Source organism: Hyla sarda, chromosome 2, assembly GCF_029499605.1.
Source record: "Hyla sarda isolate aHylSar1 chromosome 2, aHylSar1.hap1, whole genome shotgun sequence".
In the NCBI taxonomy this organism is placed as follows: Eukaryota; Metazoa; Chordata; class Amphibia; order Anura; family Hylidae; genus Hyla; species Hyla sarda.
Genome location: NC_079190.1, coordinates 84,459,287 through 84,487,228, shown reverse-complemented (window position 1 = coordinate 84,487,228; position 27,942 = coordinate 84,459,287). Strand labels below are relative to the sequence as shown.

The 27,942-nt window shown below is 42.5% G+C and overlaps 1 protein-coding gene and 1 long non-coding RNA gene across 2 annotated transcripts in view; one reads left to right on the top strand and one right to left on the bottom strand.

Annotated features, from left to right (window-relative positions):
• The window catches only part of GDF11 (growth differentiation factor 11), a 233,005-nt gene that overhangs the window by 26,228 nt on the left and 178,835 nt on the right, over window positions 1–27,942 (bottom strand). The gene's annotated exons all lie outside the window — the stretch shown is intronic.
• On the top strand, window positions 255–9,587 carry LOC130358712 (uncharacterized). The gene is made up of 3 exons (XR_008889627.1): window positions 255–781; window positions 9,301–9,430; window positions 9,519–9,587. It is a non-coding gene; the product is annotated as an uncharacterized LOC130358712 (long non-coding RNA).

Below are 27,942 nucleotides of genomic sequence, written 5' to 3'. Positions count from 1 at the left end.
CTATGGGCAACTGTTAGACTTTTCCTCTTCACAAGTGTTGATGAATCTCCCCCATGTTGCTTACTATATCATTTGACCTGTTGGCAAAAATCACTGGGAATTCAATGCATGTGATACAAGCAGTTTAAGATCTAAGAAGAAGCGATCTGATTGGTTGCTATGGGCAACTCAGCAACTTTTCCTCTGGACAAGTTTTGATAAATCTCCCTATATATGTATATTTTTCTCACTATCTGGTATGAAATCAGAATAAACCTCATGCGTTTTAGGTCAATTGGGATTATCAAAATTATTTATATTTGCCAAATGCCGGAATAATGAGAGAGAGAGTTTTTTTTAAGGCATTTTTATTACTTTCTGCAAAGTCAAAAGTTTACATACACAAGGATTACTATGCCTTTAAACAATTTGGGACAGCCCATATGATGATGTCATGTCTTTGGAAGCTTAGAGACACACCTGTGGCTGTATTTTAATGCACACCAGAAACACACTGCTCCTGTGTGTAACATCATGGGAAAGTCTAAAGAAATCAGCCAAGATATCAGGAAGAGCATTGCGGACTTGCACAAGTCTGGAACATTCTTGGGTGCAATTTCCAGATACGTGCAGGCGCCTCATTCATCGGTACAAACAACTATACACAAGTATAAACAAGATGGAAATCGCTCAGGAAGGAGACGGGTTCTGTGTCTTAAAGATGAACGTCCTTTGGTCTGACATGTGCATATCAACCCAAGAACAAAAGCAAAAGACCTTGTGAAGATGCTGGTGGCAGATGGTAAGATTGTGTCATTATCCACAGTGAAACAAGTACTGTATCAACATGGCCCAGGAAGAAGCCATTACTCCACTCTGCCAGGGAGAAGCCATTACTCCAAAAGATACATATAAAAGCCAGATTAATGATTGTAAATGCACACAGGAACAAAGACCTACATTTTTGGAGACATGTCCTGTGGTCTGACAAAACAAAAATTTAACTGTTTGGAATACCATCCCAACTGTGAAACACGTGGGTGGCAGCATTTTGTTCCTGGACCCAGCCCATTTGGGCCTTAACCCCTTAAGGACCAAGGACGTACTGGTACGTCCTTGGTCCTGCTCTCCTGATATAATGCGGGGTTACACAGTAACCCTGCGTCATATCACGGCGGGCCTGGTGTCATAGTGAAGCCGGGACCCGCCTCTAATAGCGCGCAGCGCCGATCGCGGCGCCGCGCGCTATTAACCCTTTAGCCGCGGCCGAAAGTGGCCGGCTAGCTCAGTCGGGCTGTTCGGGATAGCCGCAGCTAATCGCGGCATCCTGAACAGCTGACAGGACAGCGGGAGGGCCCCTACCTGCCTTCTCGCTGTCCGATCGCCGAATGACTGCTCAGTGCCTGCTCTGCTCATGCGGCAGAATCGTTGATCACTGGTTTCTTATGAGAAACCAGTGATCAATGATAAAGATCAGTGTGTGCAGTGTTATAGGTCCCTATGGGAGCTATAACACTGCAAAAAAAAAAGTGAAAAAAAAAGTGAATAAAGATCATTTAACTCCTCACCTATTAAAAGTTTGAATCACCCCCCTTTTCCAATAAAAAAAAAAAAACACAGTGTAAATAAAAATAAACATATATGGTATCACCGCTTGCGGAAATGTCCGAATTATAAAAATATATCATTAATTAAACCGCTCGGTCAATGGCGTGCGCGCAAAAAAATTCCAAAGTCCAAAATAGTGCATTTTTGATCAATAAGTCCTATCAATGCAAAAATGGTACCGTTAAAAACTTCAGATCACGGCGCAAAAAATGAGTCCTCATACCGCCCCATACACGGAAAAATAAAAAAGTTATAGGGGTCAGAAGATGACAATTTTAAACGTATTAATTTTCCTGCATGTAGTTATGATTTTTTCCAGAAGTCCGACAAAATCAAACCTATATAAGTAGGGTATCATTTTAATCGTATGGACCTACAGAATAAAGATAAGGTGTCATTTTTACCGAAAAATGTACTACGTAGAAACGGAAACCCCCAAAAGTTATAAAACTGCGGTTTTTTTCAATTTTGTCGCACAATGATTTTTTTTTCCGTTTCACTGTAGATTTTTGGGCACAATGACTGACGTCAATACAAAATAGAATTGGTGGCGCAAAAAATAAGCCATCATATGGATTTTTAGGTGCAAAATTGAAAGAGTTATGATTTTTTAAAGGCAAGGAACAAAAATAGAAAATGCAAAAACGGAAAAAACCCCGGTCCTTAAGGGGTTAAGGACTCAGCCAATTTTATTTTTGCATTTTTGATTTTCCTCATCGCTTTCTAAAAATCATAACTCTTTTATGTTTTAATGCAAAGACGAATATGAGGGCTTGTTTTTTGCGTGACCAGTTGTCTTTTGTAATGACATCACTCATTTTACCATAAGATGTATGGCGAAATAAATAAAAAAAATACTATTTGTGTGGAGAAATTGAAAAGAAAAACGCAATTTTGCAACTTTTGGAAGATTTCGTTTTCACACTGTACAATTTACGGTAAAAATTACATGATTTCTTTATTCTATGGGTCAATACGATTAAAATGATACCCATGGCTACATACTTTTCTATTATTGTACCATTGTACTACAAAAAATTCTCTAACTTTTTAACCAAATTAGTACATTTAAAATCCCTCTATCTTGACGACCTATAACTTTTTTATTTTTCCGTATAAGCAGCGGTATGAGTGCTAATTTTTGGTGCCGTGATCTGTACTTTTGGACTTTTTTTTTTACGTTTACGCCGATCACCGAACGGGATCATTAACATTATATTTCTATAGTTTGGACATTTACGCATGCGGCGACACCAAATATGTTTATTAATATTTTTTTTACACTTTTTTGGGGTAAAATGGGACAAAATGGACAATTTACATTTTTATTGGGGGAGGGGATTTTTCAAATTATTTCTATTTAACTTTTTTTTAAACTTTTTTTTACACTTTTTATGTCCTCATAGGGGACTATTTACTGCAATCCCTTGATTGCTAATACTGTTCAGTGCTATGCATAGGGCATAGCACTGATCAGTATTAATGGCGATATTCTGCTTTGGTCTGCTCGATCTCAGACCAGAGCAAAAGACCCCAGGAGACGGATGGAGGCAGGTGAGGGGACCTCTGTCCGCCATTATGGAGGATCAGATCTCCGTGGCAGCGATGCGAGCGATCTGATCACCCATTTTTCTGACCACACTGCCGCAGATGCCGTGATCTGTATTCATCACGGCATCTGAGGGGTTAATGGCGGACATAAGTGTGCATGTCCACTATTACTGGCGGGTCCCTGGCTGCTGATAGCAGCTGGGACCTGCCGTGCGTGACGCGAGCACCACCCCGGGAGTCGCGGTCATATGCAGGACGTAAATGTACGTCCTGGTGCGTTAAGAATTTACGTCCTGTGTCATTAAGGGGTTAAGGATAACAAAGTCAATGTTTTGGAGTGGCCATAACAAAGCCTTGATCTCAATCCTATTGAAAATGTATGGGCAAAGCTGAAAAAGCAGGCGCGAGCAAGGCGACCTACAAACATGGCTCAGTTACACTAGTTCTGTCAGGAGGAATGGGCCAAAATTCCTACCAACTATTGTGAGAAGCTTGTAGAAGGATATCCAAAACGATTAACCCAAGTCATACAGTTTAGAGGCAATGCTACCAAATACTAATGAAATGTATGTAAACTTTTGACTTCATTATTCTGGTATTTGGTAAATATAAATAATTTTGGTAATCCTAATTGACCTAAAACGGGTATGGTTTATTTTGATTCCATGTCAGGTAGTGAGAAAAACATGCATATGTGTCGTCATATATAGTTAGTGTAAACTTCTGGTTTCAACTGTGTGTGTATATATACAGTATATATATACATATTGTTCATGAGAAAAAGGGAGAGGGTAAAATACTCCATAGAACTAGTGGTAAGGAAACTTTTTTTTCAGGAAATGCTAGATGTGAAGAAAAAAAAGTATGCAAAATCACTTACCTCCAGAAGGAAGAAAGCTATCTTCTACTAGCACATCCAAGAGGAAGAGTAACCTATCTGTAGATAGCTGGAGGCTGGTTTGGCTAGTATGAAACAGTTTTCGTCTTTCTTGATGAAAGCAGATTTGCATACTTTTTTCCAAAGAGCAGTAACTAAAAATAAGTCTGCATACAACAAATATCTTAAATAATAGTCAGTAACCCTCCCCCTGTCCTGCAGCAAAGGTATCTCTCTAGCCAACCAGTACCCTGGTCGGCAATGATGAGAGTCAAGAACCCCAAACAACTACTTAGATGAGTGACTCAGCTTTTTTACGGAGACTTTGATTTGGCTAGTATGAGGTAGTCTTCTCCCTTCTGGAGGACAGTGAATCTGCATACATTTCCCTCATCAGACCATGCAAAAGGAATATATATATATATATATATATACAAAAGGGTACAGGAACACACACATGTATATACAAGATAATGCAGCACAGACTCGATTAAAGTCCACTGGATATAAAAAAAGGTAACAGTGCCCTACAAATATTGAAACAATGTGAATTTATTGGCTCACATCACAGCAACGTTTCTGTCCTACCATAGGACCATTTTCAAACTTAAATTCACATTGTTTCACTATTTGGAGGAGTGCCGCAATGTTACCTTTTATATATATATATATATATATATATATATATATATATACACAAGGGTTGGTGTGAGACAGCACCGGGGACCAACCTTCGTGCATGTGAAACACCCAGGCAGCCAGCCTGGTGTTAATGTGTGCAAAGTCCAGGAATCACAGCACCAATAGGTCTAGGATCTTCATAAGCTGGTTTCTTTATTTACCCCAAAAATACAACGTTTCGGCAACAATAGCCTTTATATATATATATACACCGTATTTATCGGCGTATAACACGCACTTTTTAGGCTAAAATTTTTAGCCTAAACTCTATGTGCGTGTTATACGCCGATACCGCCCCAGGAAAGGCAGGGTCCCTGGGGTCTAGAGCCCTGCTGCCGGCCCTTCTCACCCCCTGACTATCGGTACCGGCGTCGTTGCTATGCGCTGCACGGCGCGGCGCATGACGTCAGTGCGCCGCGCCGTGCATAGCAACGACGCAGGGGACGCACGCCGGAGGCCTGCAGCAGCGCGGACCCGACCCAGGTAATTATGCCACCGGGGATGGGGGGAGGCAACGGGGCAGCGGCGCCGGCAATGGGTGCCGCTGCCCCTTCTCTCCCCCTGGCTGTCGGCGCCGCTTCTCTCCCCCTGGCTATCAGCGCCGGCAATGGGGCGCCGGTACCGATAGTCAGGGGGACAGAACGGGCAGCGGCGCCGATAGCCAGGGGAGAGAAGGGCCGGCAGCAGGGCTCTAGACCCCTGGAAAGGCAGGGGAGAGAAGCGGGCAGCGACGGCCTCTCTCCCCCTGCCTTTCCTGGGGGTGTATCGGGGTATACACGCGCACACACGCACCCTCATTTTACCATGGATATTTGGGTAAAAAACTTTTTTTACCCAAATATCCTTGGTAAAATGAGGGTGCGTGTTATAGGCCGGTGCGTGGTATACCCCGATAAATACGGTATATATATATATATATATATATATATATATATATATATATATATTTTTTTTTTTTATTATTATTATTTTTTTTTTCTTCTTCTCACCCAGACAATTGTAAACATAAATGTGATGAGGAGTTGAGTGCATGAGACCAATGAAACCCTAGAACATAGTCTGGGTGAGCTGACATCATTAGAATGCTTAAAGAGTAGCTCTCATGATCTTGTTAAATTTTATAGTCCTCCCAGTTCACTGCCCCCATCATGAAAAACCACCCCCTGCCTTAATTTTTATTTTTTTCTGCTCAGGCTCAGTCAGATTCACAGACTGGGAAGGGGTGTTACCCAGCAGTCGTGACATCATCTGAAGCCATACAGGGGAGAACTGAATCCCTCACTCTGCTACACACAGCCCCTAGCAGTTCAGTGTGTGCGATGAGCTATGACTGGCAAAGGCTGCACACATATCCCTCAGCATTTCCTACTTTTGGACTTCTGCCAGGCCAGCAGGAGTCCAAAGTCTGTGCAAACAATGGGGGGAAAATGTGCTCTGGACAAGTAGGGAGACACCTAGGGGCAGCTTTTTAAACACAAATAAAACATAGAAAACGTCCTCTTTTTTTAAGCAAAGTACATTAGAAAGATTTTTTTTTTTTTACCATAAGGAATTCAATAGCAAAAATGATCAACAGTGCCCATTTAAGGGATAGGGATTCTAAAACTATAGAAAATAGTCTAATACACTGAATAATTAGGCAATGTTCTAGAGAGAAAGGATATAGCCTTATCAACCCTTACCAAAGATTCATGCATATATATTTACATAATAGATAATAGAGAAGGCAATATTTCATCATTAGAGAATTTTGCATCATCTGTTTGCTATATTTGAGACACGAGAACAAAATATATAGGGGGGATTCATATGCTGCTCTTATGTAAAATCCCACCTATATTTTCTGCACTGGATCTAGTAAGAGGTTATTAATCCAATTCTACAAAAAGTATCAGTTTCCCCACACACTATTACCAACTAATACTTGACTTTTATTTCATAGAGCCAGGGGTTAAATCCCAGCAGGATCCCCTCTAGAAGTGCTAGTGTTTACTCACTGTGGCTTACTGGCACACCTATTTGTAACTTATATAAACTTGAATAATCCTGCAGTGTTCCAAACTCCCGCTTCCCATAAAATTTAAACTTTTAATAAGACTCCATTAAAATGTACAGTACAAAAAAAATTTTTAAACAGAAGAATGGACTAAAGGATAATTACACAGGAAAACTACTGTTTTAAACACTTTATAAAGCCTCCCAATATGTTTAATCACACATGGAGATACCCTCAGGGGCAATGAACTTAGGCTAAAGCCGCTCAGTCAATCTAGTACATCTGTGGCTGCACATGAGGCAGCCTTAGAAATCTATGTGATCTATACATTAGAGTAGATTTCCACTTTTATTTATACTTGTCATTGGAATAAATTTAAGTAAATTGTGGCCCTGCCCCCTTGCTAAAAAAAAAACAAAAAAACTCTGCTCCCTTTTTAAACAGTAGTGGACATGTCGTGAGTTGGCCAAAAATTTGCAGGTTTTTGTACAAATTAGCTATGTGTATAAATTAGCAACTATTTTATGCCAGAAACTGCCATAAATGTTAATAAATTCCCATTTAGCTAAAGTGCTGGCTCTTGAAGATAGAAACATAGCAAATTGTCAGCAGAAGGAGACCACCTGGTCCATCTAATCTGCACATGTTATAGCTTACTATATTATACCTTTTTTGTTTTATTTAAATCTAGTTCTATCTAATATATCATCTTAAAATTATAAAGCAGGTGCAGCTAAGAATATGTATATTTTTGTGGGAAAATCTTTCCATGCATAGGAGTCCAATAGATAATCCTATCATTGAATTGCACTGTCTGCTGGACTCCTAAGAATAGAATAAGCAGGGATTTCAATCATTATACTGAATTTTTTCCTGCTCTATAACATGCTACCGCTTAAGTGGCTGCTGGCATACAGGCAGAAAGAGAGTTGATGCTGTAAATTTAGATAGTAAGAGCATAGCAAAGAGTCTGATGTAGCAGAGCTGAGGTGGTGTTAATAGCACAGCTGAGTAGCTCAGAAGCAGCAAGGTGATGATAGCTCACGTAAAATGAAGAGGCGTGGTAGACAGTCCAGGTCATAAACAAAAGACCAATGAAGTACAGGGGTATCAGGCAGAGACAGAGTCAGGAAACAGGCTTTGGTCAAACACAGGAACAATGCTCATAGGAACCTTTGCTTGTAGAAAGTACAATGATGTTAAGGCATCAGGAAACGGGTGGAGCAAAGTTATATAGGTGGCGTCTTTCAGAGATTGGAGGAGGACTGCAATGTCCTTGAATCTTTAAAGAGACGGTATGTGGACCCTACAGGGTGCGCTAAAAAATGTTGCCCGCTGCAACAGTACAGAGGAAGTCCAGAGCCTGCAGTGGGGAGGGGAAGCTGAGCAAGCAGCTCAGCCAAGGTAAGCAGAGGACATGTTGCACACTGACTGTTGGCTGCGGCCATTGTTACAAGGCTATCCAGAAAATCAAGACTCTAGTCAGGCCAATAGCTATGCCTCATATTGACATGCTACATAAGAAAAAAAAACAAAGACAAAAAATTGCGCTCCAGAGAAACTGATATGAAACAGAGAATCCACAAAGACTGATATGTTTGCAGTGGCATAACTTGAAGATGCTGGGCCCCAACACGAAAACTATACCAGGGCACCCAGTTATAATGCTTTATTTATAGTACTGGTTTACTCCTAGGAAAGATAGACTTTATGGGCCCCTCAGGCTCTCTGCACCCTCTATAGTTATGCCCCTGTGCATTTCTACTCTCACTCCGACTTCTAGGCACCTGCTTCACCACTTCTTAAAATGCCTTTACACATCTTTGGAATGAAGGGAAAGTAGAATACTATCTGACATGTACAAACAGGGAAACCTCAGGACAGTTAAGATTCTATCTACCACATATAACATTCATAACAGTCATTTTGTTATGTTTCTCAAGCCTAGAGATGGGCAAATTTTTCAAAAATTCGATTTGGCCGATTCGCCAAATTTTCCAAATTACCTAGGTCCTGGGTAGTTATACACAAACTTAGGCAGGGAAAGATAGACAAGGCTCTGACTGTTAAATCGACGGGGAGCAGATATGTGGGTGCAACACTCTGCCGATGTACTCACGTGCCTAAAAGGAAAAAAGGTCCTCACTCCGTGTGTTACCAGGGGTGCTTGTACATATAGGTATGGGGTACCTTATCCTGAATCCCAGGTCCTCCTGGGTCCTCTGCGGTGTTCCGATGTATTTCCTTTCTGCTTGTGGAGTGGTCTGCTCCCTGTTGATTTAACAGTCAGATTCTTGTCTATCTTTCCCTAAGTTTTTGTATAACTACCCAGGACCTAGGATAAAGAACAGTTTTATTTACATGTATAAAAGAGCAGGGATCTGCAAACACCTCCAATATCAGTGATTACTGCATGGAAAATGTGGTGTGACTGCAGACTATCGCACCTCTCTATATTAAGCTAGCTGGGCATTTCACTCAGCATACGGAGCTGCTAGCGTCCATAGCAACCACACAGCGCGCTCAGTATAACCTCATATACAGTAGAGGACCTTGCATTCTAATAGGAACTTTCACTCACGTATTTTCTCTGTGTATCCCTATCAAGATATTAACCATAAAGACGTGACATCAACTATCTACTATATACCATCAAAGGATAATGGGATGCATATGAATGAAGTTCCCCACGCACTAGGAGTTAATAGCGGACAAACAAGATACCTGTGATACTATCAGTACGTGTATTCCTAACAGTAGGATTTACAGTGTTCCTCTTTTATGATACAAATTGCTAATAATAATATTTTTTTGTACTACCTATAGATGAATATCGCCAACAACACTTTGCCAATATTAGCAATTTGATGAACCCGCACCTCTTTGTTGTCCTATCCTTTTTTCGCCAACAAATAGGTATGAAACAAGTGTTTCGAAATCAATATTTTTTTTCATGCTTTTTGCACAAGCAATTATTATACTGCAGACGCACCTGACCCTGCATACTGTGATCATTTACCCATATAGTCTTGCACTATTGCGCTTTTTCCTGCACACAGCCACTTCAATAGGGGCAGCCTTGAAAAAGCAACAGTCAGTCGTCCAAATAGGTATGTAAACGCATACTTTCTTTATCTACAGACTCTCACCCTATTTTAGGTTAATTCTTATACAATTTTACATAATTTTTATTATAGTTCCCTCATCCTTTAATCTTGTGGAACACCATTGATGTCCTGAATTTCTTATGCAACATTGGTTACTGAGACATATCTCAATTTTTATACTTTTCTTATTTATTTCTTATTTCGCATTATCCCTATAGCGCTGGTATTTACTTATTTAATCCTTTCAGTTTTTTACTCTTTCTTTATGGCCTACAGGAATCCATATAACATACCCGGCAGCTTAGTATTTAGATCCTTTTGAAAGCGCTGATCTAACAATCTAGTGCTCATGTCTTTTAGTGCTTTTACACTTACTGTCTCCTATTAGCTTTAACCAGAAAAAAATGTGGATCTGCGGAGTGCATATATATTTCACTTTTTTTTTTACAGTAATACGACCCAGTACGGTTGCAATAGAAAAAAGCATACCCTCTCTCTCTGAACTGTCCCAACCTGCACTATGGTTGCTTGCAGTCTTTGAATGGGGAGCGCTTCCTGTGATGATCTCGATTAGCAGACTATGAAATGACTTCTAAACTCTCCCTGCCTGCCTGCAGTGATGCGGGCTTGAGGTCAATGGATTTCCCCTGTGCTGATCTGAACTTGTCAGTAATGCTGATTAGTGACCACACAGTGTCTGCTCTCTCTCTAGCCAGAATGAATGTGGGCTTGAGGTGAATGGAATAGCCTCTGTAAAGATCTGTATTGTCAGTAATGGTGATTAGTGCGCACACACAGTCTTTGCTCTCTCAGCAAAACGTCCGGGAAATGCCCGTTTTTTTGGCAATGGCTGCCGAATATATAGGGCTGTGACATCAGGGCTGGCTGGCAACTGATGTGTAGCAGCCATTTTAGCCCCACGGCCCGCACAAAATGTAGTGAAAGAAGCGATTTGTTACCACAAAACGCGAGGAAATTCGGATTCATTCAGAATCAAATTTTTCATGAAATTCGGAAACAATTTTGACTTTGTCAGCTTCAATTTGCCCATCTCTTCTCCATCCCTAACATGCACTATAGTGTCATTTTTACAAGAACCAAGAATTTAATATCTGGTCACACATGACCCTAAAACTTGACTTCTATTCCTAAATCCAGAGGAAAACCCTGAAACTGCTAGGCACAACTTTCTAACACAAGTACTTTAAATCTTATGCAAAAGGATGACATCTTTCAGGGATATGAGTGCTGAGGCCCTAAACTGAATTTCCTTTTCTACTTATGCCATGTTGTTCCACCCTGATCCTCCTTCTTGGGATGCTCTGAACATATGTCTCCTTACTGTTACTGACTAAGGCTAGGATTCCACTTGGATTTTTTTCCTGCGTTCTTTTCACAGAAAAAAAAATGCCTGAAAAAAAGCCAGTGCAATTTCCTGTGTCTGACGTTTTTTCTGGAATTTTTCTGGCGATTTTGCATTTGAGTGGAAATTGCATTTTTGGCCCCTTTGGCGTTTTATTTTATTTTTTTTCAAAATGTGTTGGGTACCAAAAAAAAAGGATGCAGTAGGCATTTTTTTTTCTCTATTTTAAATTTTTTTTAGATAGTACTATGCCCAGCATGGAACAGACTGTTTCATGATGGGAGTAGTAGTACCTGTACTAATAGACATATCGCCTGATGCAATCGTCCATAATATAGCAGAGATGTGGAGGGGCTCTATACAACGATGCTCCAGCTATACTTCAGCTGGCCAGTGATGTGAATATTTTCCACCCAGAGTGGGGATTGGCCAAATGGTTGCAGCCAATCACAGCTCTCAGAGGGAAATATCAATGAGTGATGTTCTATTCATATTACTGGCCGGCCGGAGTATAGCGCAGAGATGCAGAGCGCAGGAGAAAGCCGCTCCGCATCTCTGCAATAGATAGGACGATCACATCGAGTGTCAGGAGTGACACCTACTGTGATCTGTCCTTAACTGCAGGTACTACTACTCCCAACATGGAGCACACTCTGCTCCATGCTGGGAGCTGTAGTACCTGCATTAATAGACAGATTACAGTGAGTGTCACTTCTGACATCTGTTGCGAACTGTCTATTAATGCAGGTACTACAGCTCCCAGCATGGAGCAGAGTGTGCTCCATGTTGGGAGCAGTAGTAATTGCAGTTAAGGAAAGATCACAGCGAATGCCACTCCTGACACCCGCTTTGATATTCCTGTATAATGAATAGATGAATAGATGCGGGAGGCCGGCTGCTCTTCTATGGTCCCCTGCACTGATGTATATATACACCTACTCATATTTCCCATAGAGAGTTGTGATTGGTTGGAACCATCTGGCCAATCACAGCTCTCTGCGGGAAATATGAATTGGTGTATGTATGCGGCAGTGCAGGGGACCATAGAAGAGCAGCCGGCCGCATCTATAAATTATACAAAAGATTTGCAATGGACCCTGGGAGATCTGTCAATTAGTACAGGTACTACTACTCCCATCATGGAACAGTGTGTGCCATGCACGGAGTAGTATTACCACCTAAAAAATTAAAAAAAATAAAGAATAAAAAGTGAAAAACACACACTACATTTTTATTATTGTCATCTATATTTTTAGTGCCCTGCCCGCACACATACATTGATCCCTGTTTAAAATAAAAAAAAAATTTGTTATAAAAAAGATAAATTTCGTTAAAGAGTAGCTCCCACCATCCTTTTTTTTCTGTCCCTGCCTATTGCCCATCTATCCCTAACCCCCTCCCTGCCTTTACATTTTTTTTACTATCTGAAAAATGCCTTTTTGTCTACCTAGTAGTGTGCTCACTTACCAGGTAGACAGGCAGACTTCCCCAGCAGGCACAACGTCACTGATGCCTTCTTGGGGGGCCGACTTCCGCCCTTAGCTCATCTATACAGGGTGCCTCCAGCTTGCCCTGACATCTATTGGCTGTCAGGGCATGCTGGGAGTTGTAGTGGTGAAACAACTGGAGGCAACCTTTGTTGAAAACAATAACTTTGTTATGGCCATGGCGTTACCCCGAACCCCACTCCCCCTCATGTTGAAAACAATAACTGTTATGGCCATGGCCGTGGCGCTACCCCGAACCCCGCTCTCCCCCACCCCCAAAAAGACATACTCAAGTGCTGAGTCCTGAGGCAGCAGCAGCGGCTGTGGCCAGGGAGCCAATGCGCTTGCTCCCACCTGTCTGATTGACAGGCAGGGAGCGAGCGCAGGCTGAATGAATTATGACCGATTGCCCGGCTGGCATCAGTCCGAATACAAGCGTGACGTCACGCCAGGCTGCAGTCGGCCACTAGGAGGGAAACCCCTAATGGCCGGTTTTCAAATGTAAGATAAACTATTTTAATGAAAAAGAAATTAATGAATCTGTATTAGAGATATGTTGTAGTACATAAGTACTACAACATATCAAAAAAAAGTTTGGTGACAGTGCGCATTTAAATACAATTCTCTCTGATAAGTTTGGAGAGCCCTGCTTGTCCTCAGTGCACAGAGCCCTGCTTGTCCTCAGTGTACAGAGCCCTGCTTGTCCTCAGTGCACAGATCCCTGCTTCTCCTCAGTGCACAGAGCCCTGCTTGTCCTCAGTGTAAAGAGCCCTGCTTGTCCTCAGTGTACAGAGCCCTGCTTGTCCTCAGTGTACAGAGCCCTGCTTGTCCTCAGTGTACAGAGCCCTGCTTATCCTCAGTGTACAGAGCCCTGCTTGTCCTCAGTGTACAGAGCCCTGCTTGTCCTCAGTGTACAGAGCCCTGCTTGTCCTCAGGGTACAGAGCCCTGCTTGCCCTCAGTGTACAGAGCCCTGCTTGTCCTCAGTGTACAGAGCTCTTCTTGTACTCAGTGTACAGAGCCCTGCTTGTCCTCACTGCACAGAGCCCTGCTTGTCCTCAGTACACAGATCCCTGCTTGTCCTCCGGGGTACGGGGTATCCGTGTAAGCACAGCGATCCCGCCTGTCTGATTGACAGGCGGGGAGTTGCGCTGACCTTGTTATGTGCTCAGCCAGAGCTGCGATTTCAGACTCACTGCAAGGCCAGCGTGAGTCCAAAATCAATGAAAAAACTTGCGGCCAGGGACTCCTTGGGAGACCCCTAGTGGCCACATTTTCAAAAAGATTTTTTTTATTAAATCCAGTTACAAAGTTGTTCTATATACAATCAGCTCTAACATATCAAAAACATTTATGATGAAAGGTACTCGTTAAAATAGGGTAGAACAACAGATAAACAATAACACAAAATAGATTCCACTATATCATTATTTATATATATATATATATATATAAAAAAAAATTAAGCCAAAATACAGCCTTACTGCTTCCAAAGGAGTAAAGAGGACAAGTAGCAGCCAGTATAACAGAAAGTTAAAGGGGTACGCTACTGGAAATTTTTTTTTTTTAAATCAACTGGTGCCAGAATGTTAAACAGATTTGTAGATGATTTCAATTTAAAAATGTTTATCCTTCCAGTACTTATCATCTGCTGTATACTACAGAGTAAGTTCTTTTCTTTTTGAATTTCTTTTCTATCTAACCACAGTGCTCTCTGCTGACACCTCTGTCCATGTTAGGAAATGTCCAGAGCAGGATAGGTTTGCTATGGGGATTTGCTCCTACTCTGGACAGTTCCTAAAAAGGACAGAGGTGTCAGCAGAGAGTACTGTGGTCAGACAGAAAGGAAATTCAAAAAGAAAAGAACTTCATGAGGAGCAAACAGCAGCTGATAAGTACTGAAAGGATTAAGATTTTTAAATAGAAGTAATATACAAATATGTTTAACTTTCTGGCACCAGTAGATTTAAAAATAAAATGTTTTCCAGTGGAGTACCCCTTTAAGCACCTTGCTGGTCTGGAGCATCCATGTGTGTTAACACAATGCCAAGGAGGAAATACATCAGCAATGATCTTAGGCTATGTTCACATGACCGTTGTCTTCCGTCCCGCTTTTCTTCCATCACTGCCTCCTAAATGGACGATACTACTAAGGGATGCAAACTGGCATAGTTTTGCATCTGTTTTTCATCCATTAGTATGAAAAGTCAGCTGCCTACAGACTCCCGCAGCCGGGACTACTACTACCATCATGAAACAGACATTTTCCATGATGAGGGTAGTAGTTCCCCAGCTGCGGGAGTCTGTTGGCAGCTGGGGAGGCTACATTAGTGTTTGTACTACTACCCCATCATGGAACAGAGTCTGTTCCATGTTGGGGGTAGTAGTACAGGGGCTGAGAGATTGATCGCACCATGTCTACCTTCTGACACCCGATGCGATCAGAAGTTATTAAACAGGGGAGCGGGCGGAGTGTATTTTTACTTATGATCCCCCTGCTGCCTGGTCATCTTCTAGCGCTATCACAGCGCACAGCAGGGACATGTCAGTCCATTCTCCGCTGCTCATCTCCGTACCTGACAAAGATGAGTAGCGGGAAGTGGAGGGACCTGTCCCCCCTGTGTGCTGTTATTGCGCTTCATTCATTCACCGCTGCCAGTCTATTCCCTATTACGATCCATTTTCCACCTGCCCGATTCATTCCCCGCTGCTTGCTCTACATTTTTCATCGAAATCAGAGCACACAGCAGGGACATGTCCCTCCATTCCCTGCTGCTCATCCCCGTACCATACAGAAATGAGCAGTGTGGAATAGACTCCCGGTGACAGTGAATGAATGAATCGCAATAACAGCGCACAGGGGGACACGTCCCTCCATTCCCAGCTGCTCATCTCTGTCCTGTTACGGAGATGAGCAGCAGGGAATGGCGCTATAAGATGACTTGGCAGCATGGGGGATCAAGATCGTTTATCAAATATGTGGCCCTGAGTGGCCACTTGGTGCCGGCCATTCAGGGCTCTCGGCCGGGGATTTAAATATGAAAGTAAAAATACACTCAATACATTGCAGGGGAGCGGAGCATGCCACCCGCTCCCCTGCTTAAAGGGGTTATCCAGGAAAAAACTTTTTTTTATATATCAACTGGCTCCAGAAAGTTAAACAGATTTGTAAATTACTTCTATAAAAAAAATCTTAATCCTTTCATTACTTATGAGCTTCTGAAGTTAAGGTTGTTCTTTTCTGTCTAAGTGCTCTCTGATGAAACGTGTCTCGGGAACCGCCCAGTTTAGAAGAGATTTGCTATGGGGATTTGCTTCTAAACTGGGCGGTTCCCGAGGCACGTGTCATCAGAGAGCACTTAGAAAAGAACAACCTTAACTGCAGAAGCTCATAAGTACTGAAAGGATTAAGATTTTTTAATAGAAGTAATTTACAAATCTGTTTAACTTTCTGGAGCTAGTTGATATATTTAAAAAAAAAAGTTTTTTTCTGGATAACCCCTTTAATAACTTCTGATCCCATCGAGTCTCAGAAGTGAGACCCGGAGCAATCAATCTCTCAGCCCCTGTACTAAAACCCCCATCATGGAACAGACTCCATGATTGGGGTAGTAGTACAGTAATGTAGCCTCCCCAGCCTCCGACAGACTCCAGCACCCGGGGGAACTACTACTTCCATAATGGAAACAAGTCTGTTCCATGATGGGAGTAGTAGTAGTCCCTCAGCACTGCAGGAGTCTGCTTATGTCACCTCATCTGAGCATGCTCAGAAGTAATAACGGATATTATAAACCAGGTGCAAACGAATGACATTAAAGGCTCATCTGTTTGCCATAGACTTCAATGTTAAATTTATAATATCCATTTCTATTCCGTTATTTTTGATGGGAGAAAAAATACTGGATGCACCGTCTTTTCCCCCCGTCAAAAAAAATTAAAATAAAAAAAATAAAAGCAAACGTGTGCAAACGGGTGATAAGGGACTGTAAAAAAAATCCCATTGACATCAATGGGATTATTTTACAGCCGTTTGCAACCCGTCTGAAAAATTATCAAACGGATTCATAACAGGAATTTATTAACGGGGCAGACGGCCGTGTGAACGAGCCCTTAGATAACCAATTGTTGTTGCCTATCAATCTAGCAATATTCAAGACAGTTGAAAGTCTTCCCAGAAGTGGATGTCCCAGAAAATGAACCCAAAGTCAGGCTGTGCAATGTCCAGACCTCAACCCAATTGAAATGCTGTGGCAGGACCTTAACCCCTTAAAGGAGAACTCCAGAACATAAAAATTGTCCGGCATAGTGCCGGAAGTAAAAAAATAAAGATGTACATACCTTCCTCCGCTCCCCCGGGCCCTACGGTAACCGGCTCCGGTCTCCGCCGCGATCCACTTCCTGGTTGCCGGTGGTCGGATGAATCATACTGCGCTCAGCCAATCACCAGCCGCAGCGCAGTCCGACTCGGCCGGCCATAGGCTGGGCTGCAGTGTGATGTTTACGGTGCCGGTGTAGTGAAGAATTTTGTGTCCTGAAGAGTTTTCACACTGCCGCTCAGCCTATCGCCGGCCGAGTCGGACTTCGCTGCGGCTGGTGATTGGCCATAACCCTTTAAATTTTCCAGCTAAAAATCCATATTATGGCTTATTTCGTGCACCACCAATTCTACTTTGCAGTGACATTAGTCATTTTACCAAAAAATACATGGTGAAACAGAAAAAAATTATTGTGCGACAAAATTGAAGAAAAAAACGCCATTTTGTAACTTTTGGGGGCTTCCGTTTCTACGCAGTGCATTTTTCGGTATAAATGACACCATCTCTTTATTCTGTAGGTCCATACGGTTAAAATTGTACCCTACTTTTATAGGTTTGATTTTGTCGTACTTCTGGATAGAATCATAACTACATGCAGGAAAATGTATACGTTTAAAAATCTGACCCCTTTAACTTTTTTATTTTTCTGCGTATGGGGCGGTTTGAGGGCTCATTTTTTGCGCTGACGTTTTTATCGGTACCATTTTTGTTTTGATCAGACTTTTTGATCGCTTTTTGTTAATTTCTTAATGGTATAAAAAGTGACCAAAAATACACTATTTGGACTTTGGAATTTTTTGACGTGTACGCCATTGACCGTATGGTTTCATTAATGATATATTTTTATAATTCGGACATTTACGCACGCGGCAAAACCACATATGTTTATTTTTATTCCCACAGTTGTTTTTCTTTATGGAAAAAGGGGGGTGATTCAAACTTTTATTAGGGAAGGGGTTAAATCACATTTATTAACACTTTTTTAAACTTTTTTTTTTGCAGTGTTATAACCCCCATAGGGGACTATAACACTGCACACACTGATCTTTTACACTGATCACTGGCATGTATTAACATGCCACTGATCAGTGTTAAAGGGGTACTCCGGTGAAAACCTTTTTTCTTTTAAATCAACTGGTGCCAGAAAGTTAAACATATTTGTAAATTACTTCTATTAAAAAATCTTAATCTTTCCAGTACTTATTAGCTGCTGAATGCTACAGAGGAAATTCCTTTCTTTTTGGAACACTGATGAAATCACGACCACAGTGCTCTCTGCTGACATCTCCGTCCATTTTAGCAACCGTGCATAGCAGATGTATGCTAAGGGCAGGATGGTGGCTCAGTGGTTAGCACTGCTGCCTTGCAGGACAACAATAAAAAAGAATTGTTATTATTATAATGACGTCAGCAGAGAGAGCTGTGCTCGTGATGTCATCAGAGAGAATTCCAAAAAGAAAAGAATTTCCTCTGTAGTATTCAGCAGCTAATTAGTACAGGAAGGATTAAAAATTTTTAATAGAAGTAATTTACAAATCTGTTTACCTTTCTGGCACCAGTTGATTTAAAAGAAAAAAGGTTTTCACCGGAGTACCCCTTTAACGGCGCTTTACTGCTCCTGCCTGGATATCAGGCACGGAGCAGTCATTCGCCGATCGGACACCGAGGAGGCAGGTAGGGATCCTCCCGTTGTCCTGTAAGCTGTTCGGAATGCCGCAATTTCATCGCGGCGGTCCTGAACAGCCCGACTGAGCTGCTGGGATACTTTCAGTTTCACTTCAGACGCGGCGGTTAACTTTGCTCGCGCGTCTGAAGAGTTAATACAGGGCATCACCGCGATCGGTGATGTCCTGTATTAGCCGCGGGTCCCAGCCGTTGATGGCTGCCGGGACTGACCCGATATGACGTGGGGTCACCGCGTGACCCTGCGTTATATCATGGGGGCCAATGCAGGACGTAAATATACGTCCTGCATTGTTAAGGGGTTAAAGGGATACTCCGGTGGAAAATAAGTGGAAAATTTATGTTTTCAAATCAGCTGGTGCCAGAAAGTTAAACAGATTTGTAAATTACTTCTATTTAAAAATCTTTATCCTTCCAGTACTTATCAGCTGCTGTATGTTCCAGAGGAGGTTGTGTTGTTCTTTCCAGCCTGACCACAGTGATCTCTGCTGGCACCTCTGTCCATGTCAGGAACTGTTCAGAGTAGAAGCAAGTCTCCAAAGCAAACCTCTCCTGCAAATCCTGGATGTTTAATATGTGGCAAAAGAAACGTATTCACCTGATGTTTATATGCCCTAAGCCATTATTTCTCACTAATGACAAGATCGACCGACCAAGTACCTCCAAATTGCCAGTACTTATGCTCTGACGACGTAGCATCAGGATATATATGTCACCTTGCAGTGCATATCACCTGTGGAATGGAGACTCTATATATATTGAAAAACAACTACAAATTATATATATTCCACTCAATCATATTCTTCTTCTTTATGAAATAGAGATTCCCATGAATGTCAATTATAACCCAGACCCTAAGACTTAACTTCAGTTTTTGGCTGGACTAGTGCTCTTATGGTTTAAACAAAAATTGTTAATAGCCTCTGGGAATTGAACTTTTTCCCTGGACAAAGAGAGAGGTTTTAAATGAAACAGCTTTTCACCATATTTAAGTTGTTTAAAACCAATATGCCTGATCCTTCTTTTAAATGGTCCACTGGTCCCACTGATATCACCTGATTCAGCTGATTTTTCACTAATGTTTCACTAGACTAAATGTCTAAACGTAATTATTTGAATATCTCATTACAGAAAAGATTAGATTGCTTCTATGTATTTTTCATACTTCTGAGCATTCTTTCAATGAATCGGTGTCCAAAACTAAACTGCATATTCCAAATGAGGACATGCTAAAGCATTGTAAAGTGGTAATAATACATCCCTGTTCTGTGAGTCCATTCCTCTTTTAATACAAGGCAGTAACATCAGGTTGGTCACTGCATGCTGTTATTTAGTCTATGATCTATTTAGTCTATGACAAGCACACTCAAACCTTTTCTACAAGTGACTCTCCCAGTTATACTTCCCCTGGTTCATATGGTGTATTCAGATTACCTTGGTGCATAACTGTATATTTATCCACACAGAACCTCATTTGCCATGTGGATTCCCAAACATTCAATGTGTCCAACGTCTGTTAAGTGAGTAGATTTTGTGGTTACAAAAGGACAAGTACAAGAAGGAGCATGGGAGAAAGCCTTCAGACCACAGGCAACACTCCAGTGTACCGTATTTTTCGCACTATAAGACGCACCTGACCATAAGATGCAACTAGGTTTTAGAGTAGGAGAACAAGAAAAAAAACAAGCAGCCCCCCCCCCTTGTAGACAGTGCCCCCTTGTAAACAGCAGCCTCCCCCCCACTTATAGACAGTGCTCCCTTGTAAACAGCAGGCCCCCCCTTGTAGACAGTGCCCCCTTGTAAACAGCAGCCCCCCCCCACTTATAGACAGTGCCCCCTTGTAAACAGCAGGCCCCCCTTGTAGACAGTGCCCCCTTGTAAACAGCAGGCCCCCCTTGTAGACAGTGCCCCCTTGTAAACAGCAGGCACCCCTTGTAGACAGTGCCCCCTTGTAAACAGCAGGCACCCCTTGTAGACAGTGCCCCCACGGTAGTTGCTCACATGCGGTTGCTGCTCCGCTGCCCCATTCTGCCTTCCGCATCCCCGTTCTGCCGTCTGCATCATAGTGTCCTATGGAGGAGCATGTGACATACACGTCACTCCTCCTTCCTCCGTAGCGTTACGCTGGGCGCAGGGGGGGAGGTGGAGTAAAATATGTGTCACATGTTCCTCCATAGGACACCATGATGCGGATAGCAGAACAGGGATGTGGATGGCAGAACGGGGATGCGGACAGCAGAACGGGGCAGCGGAGCAGCAGGTATCAGCCTTGGTATCGGGGACATTAAACGAGTCCCCGATACCATGCAAATGCTGGGTATCGGCACACATATTCCCACAGACATTTCCTTCCCACTTTTGGGGGAGAGAAAGTGCGTCTTATGGAGCGAAAAATATGGTAAGTAATAAATGGTGAAAACTTAAAGCTCTTGTCCATGACTCATGGACAAGCCTGATGCTGCTGCAGGACTGGTTAGTGTCCAAGTAGGTATGGGGACCCCTAGTGGTGGGATCTTTAGGGACCGTTTTCTTTATTAAATATTCAAAACATTTTAAACAACCATAATATAAAAAGTCTTTAATTTTAATCAAAAACAACATATACAATGTGTTTGGATCTGACAGTGCCCATTTAAATACTTTATTCTATCTTCATACAAAAAATACATAAAACGAATGTGTTTTGGATGTTATTTGCACCCCATATCAAGTAGGGGGACGTAGCTTTTGAAACGCATTGATTTTGAAGTGACTTTTTTTTAATTTTTTTTAATTTTTTTAAGGATGGAAAAAATATTAAAGTTTTATCTATGAAGCTGAAGGTTGTTCCTGTTTATTATTTATCAGAGTCAGAGTAACTTTGCATATTTTATCTATGACTTAAAGTTTATCACTGACCTAAGGCTCTTATAAGGTATTTTACATTGTTTGATTTGTTTTCTTGTTGTTTGATGAAAAAGTGATTAGATAAACATTTCCTGTTAAGATTATTTGGATAAGCAATAACTGTAGTTCAAAGAGCACTGTAATACAAGCACAATTTATTCATTCCTATTTATCCAAACTGTTGACATCAGACTAAACAGTGTGAGTTACATTAAGTAATTGACATGGTCATCTTGGATATGGACACACAGCAATCCAGTGGTTTGAAGCATTTTTAAGTTATTGGGTCAAAAACTGAGGTGAAAGAAAATAAACTCAATAAGGCAATAGGAAGTAAAGAATAAGGACTAAAATAGAAATGTGAAAAAGAGGCTATACATAGACAATTAAGAATTTGATTCAAATGTGTATTTTTCTGTTATATGAATTAAAGTTATACACATACAAAAATATACACATACATACAGTATATATACTTTAGCAAAGAAACAACATTGTTGAAAGCTTATAAGTGGAGAACCATTAGGCTGTGTCCACACATTGTAGTAATATTGCAGTATTAACTGAAATTTTCCACAATCACAACAAAAACAGCAACATTACCACAAAAATGCTGCAACATGTAAAGGAAACTTTTCATTTTTGGATTAAATAGCCTGATGATATGTATAAGCTATGTACGAGCTAGCATATTGTTCCAATTGTGATGGCTACAGCAAAATGGCAGGTCTTATGTGATGTTCCTGGTATGCAAATGTTGTGTGCAGAGCAGTAACTGTTCAGTAACATGATCAGGTGGTCTCTATTATAGGTCTGAGTCCTAATGTAGTTCTGAAATAAAAAAGTATTTTATTTCATTTTTCAGTGTTCTCAGCATACTGTCACTTTAATTGCTGGGCAAGGGTTAACTGTTTTAACCCCTTAAGGACCAGGCCATTTTACACCTTAAGGACCAGAGCATTTTTTGCAATTCTGACCACTGTCACTTTAAACATTAATAACTCTGGAATGCTTTTAGTTATCATTCTGATTCTGAGATTGTTTTTCGTGACATATTCTACTTTAACATAGTGGTACATTTTTGTGGTACCTTGCATCCTTTCTTGGTGAAAAATCCCCAAATTTGATGAAAAAAATTTAAATTTTGCATTTTTCTAACTTTGAAGCACTCTGCTTCTAAGGAAAATGGATATCCAAAATATTTTTTTTGGTTCACATATACAATATGTCTACTTTATGTTTGCATCATAAAATTTATGAGTTTTTACTTTTGGAAGACACCAGAGGGCTTCAAAGTTCAGCATCAATTTTTACATTTTTCACAAAATTTTCAAACTCACTATTTTTCAGGGACCAGTTCAGGTTTGAAGTGGATTTGAAGGGTCTTCATATTAGAAATACCCCATAAATGACCCCATTATAAAAACTGCACCCACCAAAGTATTCCAAATGACATTCAGAAAACACCCCATATGGGGGTGAAAAGTGCTCTGCTGGCGCACTACAGGTCTCAGAAGAGAAGGAGTCACATTTGGCTTTTAGAAAGCAAATTTTGCTCTGGGGGCATGCCGCATTTAGGAAGCCCCTATGGTGCCAGAAAAGCAAATAAAAGCCCACATGGCATACTATTTTGGAAACTAGACCCCTTGGGGAACGTAACAAGGGGTAATGTGAACATTTATACCCCACAGGTGTTTCACGACTTTTGCATATATAAAAAAGAAAAAAAAATGTTTACCTAAAATGCTTGGTTTCCCAAAAATTTTACATTTTTAAAAAGGGTTATAGCAGAAAATACCCCCCAAAATTTGTAACACAATTTCTCCCGAGTACGGCGATACCCCATATGTGACCCTAAACTGTTGACTTGAAATACGACCGGGCTCCAAAGTGAGAGCGCCATGCACATTTGAGGCCTAAATTAGGGACTTGCATAGGGGTAGACAACGGGGAATTCTACGCCAGTGATTCCCAAACAGAGTGCCTCCAGCTGTTGTAAAACTCCCAGCATGCCTGGACAGTCAGTGGCTATCTGGCAATACTGGGAGTAGTTGTTTTGCAACAGCTGGAGGCTCCGTTTTGGAAACAGTGGCATACCAGACGTTTGTCATTTTTATTGGGGAGGGGAGGGGGCTGTGTGGGGGTATGTGTATATGTAGTGTTTTTTACTTTTTATTTTATTTTTTGTTAGTGTAGTGTAGTGTTTTTAGGGTACAGTCGCACGGGCGGGGGTTCATAGTAGTTTCTCGCTGGCAGTTTGAGCTGCGGCAGAAAATTTGCCGCAGCTCAAACTTGCAGCCGGATATTTACTGTAAACCTCCGCCCATGTGAGTGTACCCTGTACATTCACATTGGGGGGAGGGGGAACATCCAGCTGTTGCAAAACTACAACTCCCAACATGTACGGTCTATCAGTGCATGCTGGGAGTTGTAGTTTTGCAACAGCTGGAGGCACACTGGTTTTGCAACCAGTGTGCCTTCAGCTGTTGCAAAACTACAACCCCCAGCATGTACAGACAGTGGAAGGGCATGCTGGGACTTGTAGTTATGCAACAGCTGGAGGCATACTACTTTGGCTGGGGATTGTAGTTATGCAACAGCTGGAGACACACTGGTGTGCTACTTAACTCAGTGTTTCACAACCAGTGTGCCTTCAGCTGTTGCAAAACTACAACTCTCAGCAGTCACCGACAGCCAACGGGCATGCTGGGAGCTGTAGTTATGCAACAAGCAGATGCACCACTACAACTCCCAGCATGCACTTTAGCTGATTGTGCAAGCTGGGAGTTGTAGTTATACAACAGCTGAAAGTACACTTTTCCATAGAAAAAATGTGCCTCCAGCTGTTGCAAAACTATAAGTCCCAGCATGCCCATAAGCGAATGCTGGGAGTTGTGGTGGTCTGCCTCCTGCTGTTGCATAACTACAGCTCCCAGCATGCCCTTTTTGCATGCTGGGAGCTGTTGCTAAGCAACAGCAGGAGGCTGTCACTCACGTCCAACTGCTGATCCACGCTGCAGGTCAGTCCCTCGCCGCCGCCGCTCCTGGGGCCCCGATCCCAACAGGGACGCTGGGGATCGGGGTCCCCAGCTGCCGGGGTCCTCTTCCCGCACCAGATCACGTCCTCCGGAAGAGGGGCATAGCGGGTTGCGGGAGTGACACCCGCAGCAGTGCCCTGATTGGTCGGCCGGTAAACCGGCCGACGATTCAGGGCGATCGTGAGGTGGCACCAGTGCCACCTCACCCCTGCTGGCTATGGCTGTTCGGGGCCGTCAGAGACGGCCCCGAACAGCCTGTAATTCCGGGTCACTGGAGACCTGATTGACCCGGAATCCGCCGCAGATCGCTGGGCTGAATTGTTCATCATGACCCCCCTGGGCGATATGCCGCGATTCCTGCTGATCGATATCAGCAGGCATCGGGCACCGGCTCCGCTCCAGCTGGCTACGGGGGGCCGGGAATGGACAGGACGTACTCCTACGTCCTCGGTCCTTAAGGACTCGGAAACGGGGGCGTAGGAGTACGTCCATTGTCCTTAAAGGGTTAAACTGGTGAATAGACACATGTCTCCTGCAGCCAATCAGGAAAGTCATCCCTGTTGCCGCCCTATCCCTCTGGGATATAGAAGAAAATCCCAACTGTCAGTCACATGTTCTCTGCTGTCAATCAGAAAAGCCATCCTTGTTCCCCTCCTACCTGTATGGGATGGGGAAGAAATCCTAACAGTCAGTGTAGAGTCTGAGGCTCCTGTGTCACTCTCTTCTTAGCTCACGGGGGGGGGGGGGGGGGGGGTTGTATTTCTACATCCTGGGGGAGATTTATCAAAACCTGTGCAGAGGAAAAGTTGACCAGTTGCCCATAGCAACCAATCAGATTGCTTCTTTCATTTTTCAGAAGCCTTTTCAAAAATGAAATAAGCAAGCTGAGGTTTTGATAAATCCCCCACCCTGACAAGGATAGGCCCAAAACAACACCATTGCTGATCCAGACTATGTTGAAGTGCTCTCTGTCGTATCCCTCTGCCGAGATAGTACCGCAGCTCTAGGCCGCACCTATCCCTATGATGGAATAGAATCTGGGGTTGCTCTTCAGTCAGTGGCATCTATACCCAAGGAAACGTAGGTGAAGGAGATGGACTTCTCTTGTTGCCATGGACTGCCCCCCATGGGGATCTTAGCGGTGCGCACTTACATTGGAACCCCCCACAATAACCGTTAATAAGTCAGGCAAGTCAAAATCCAGTCTAAAGTCTTCAATCAGTCTAAGACTTTAGTCAGCTTAATCTTAAGACAAGTCAAGTCTGTATCCAAGTCAGTCTCAAGTCTTAGGTAAAGTTACAAGTATACTAGAAGTCTCTCTATTGCTTTAAAGTCAGAGATAGTGGCTATTCACCAAGTTCATCTGCTTCAGTGTAACTTTTACCTCAAGTTTGTACAAAGTTTAATTGTCTATTGTATGTTACAGATCTGCAGCCAGTTTAGTAAAGTTTAAGCGGTTTTCCAAAGTCTTGGCGTTTTAGGATTTATTTCCCAGTGCCCTGATACAGATAACTGCTTCATTAGAGTCATGATAAGTGGAGTTCACATAGTACTACACTCACCAGCATCACCACAGGTCCACAGCACCACCACACTCCCACACTCCTGGCGTCACAAACAAAATCACTGCCAGCCCAGTCTCCCACACATAGTGACTGTTCATTATGGAACCTCAGCTCATATACAACTTTGGCGTCACCAGAATCTTAGTCTTACCCAGGGGTCAAGTCCTGGAAAAAAAAGTATGGGAACTCACCAAAGATTTCTAATAAACCCACCAGTTTGCGCAAAAAAAAAAGTCTAAGCTAAAACTTGACATCCTTCACGGTTCCAGAATTCTGAAACACTGAAACAAACCTCCTCCTCATGTAATCTCCTTACTACTGGGGTGACACACTGTAACAAACCTCCTCCTCATGTAATCTCCTTACTACTGGGGTGACACACTGTAACAAACCTCCTCCTCATGTAATCTCCTTACTACTGGGGTGACACACTGTAACAAACCTACTCCTCATGTAATCTCCTTACTACTGGGGTGACACACTGTAACAAACCTACTCCTCATTTAATTTCCTTACTACTGGGATGACACACTGTAACAAACCTACTCCTCATGTAATCTCCTTACTACTGGGGTGACACACTGTAACAAACCTCCTCCTCATGTAATCTCCTTACTACTGGGGTGACACACTGTAACAATCCTCCTCCTCACGTAATCTCCTTACTACTGAGGTGACACACTGTAACAAACCTACTCCTCATGTAATCTCCTTACTAGTGAGGTGGAACACTGTAACAAACCTCCTCCTCATGTAATCTCCTTACTACTGAGGTGACACACTGTAACAAACCTACTCCTCATGTAATCTCCTTACTACTGGGGTGACACACTGTAACAAGCCTCCTCCTCATGTAATTACCTTACTACTGGGGCAACACACTGTAACAAGCCTCCTCCTCATGTAATCTCCTTACTACTGGGGTGACACACTGTAACAAGCCTCCTCCTCATGTAATTACCTTACTACTGGGGTAACACACTGTAACAAGCCTCCTCCTCATGTTATCTCCTTACTACTGAGGTGACACACTGTAACAAACCTACTCCTCATGTAATCTCCTTACTACTGAGGTGACACACTGTAGCAAACCTACTCCTTATTTAATCTCCTTACTACTGGGGTGACACACTGTAACAAGCCTCCTCCTCATGTAATCTCCTTACTACTGGGGTGACACACTGTAACAAACCTACTCCTCATGTAATCTCCTTACTACTGGGGTGACACACTGTAACAAACCTACTCCTCATTTAATTTCCTTACTACTGGGATCACACATTGTAACAAACCTACTCCTCATGTAATCTCCTTACTACTGGGGTGACACACTGTAACAATCCTCCTCCTCATGTAATCTCCTTACTACTGAGGTGACACACTGTAACAAACCTACTCCTTATTTAATCTCCTTACTACTGGGGTGACACACTGTAACAAGCCTCCTCCTCATGTAATCTCCTTACTAATCTCCCTCCATGTAATTACCTTACTGGGGTGACACATGACATGTCTCCTCCAGCTCAGCCCCGCCTCCTCCACAGCATCACACAGGTCCTTCAACCACGATGTCTCCTCTCCTCTACAGCTAAGCTCCGCCCCCAGAACAAGTGGTGGTGACAAAGGTCCTACAGGTCCTACATCTCCAGCATCTAGCAGTCCGGGCCAGGGGAGGAGACGGAGCCTTACCCTCCGTAAGAATAATCCAGAGGTCGGTCCTTCAGGACTAGCGTAACAGGGACGACGTTCCTCCTCTTGAAAAAGCAAAGGAACGCCGTTCCTGTGCATTCCTGCAGGACTCGAGCCC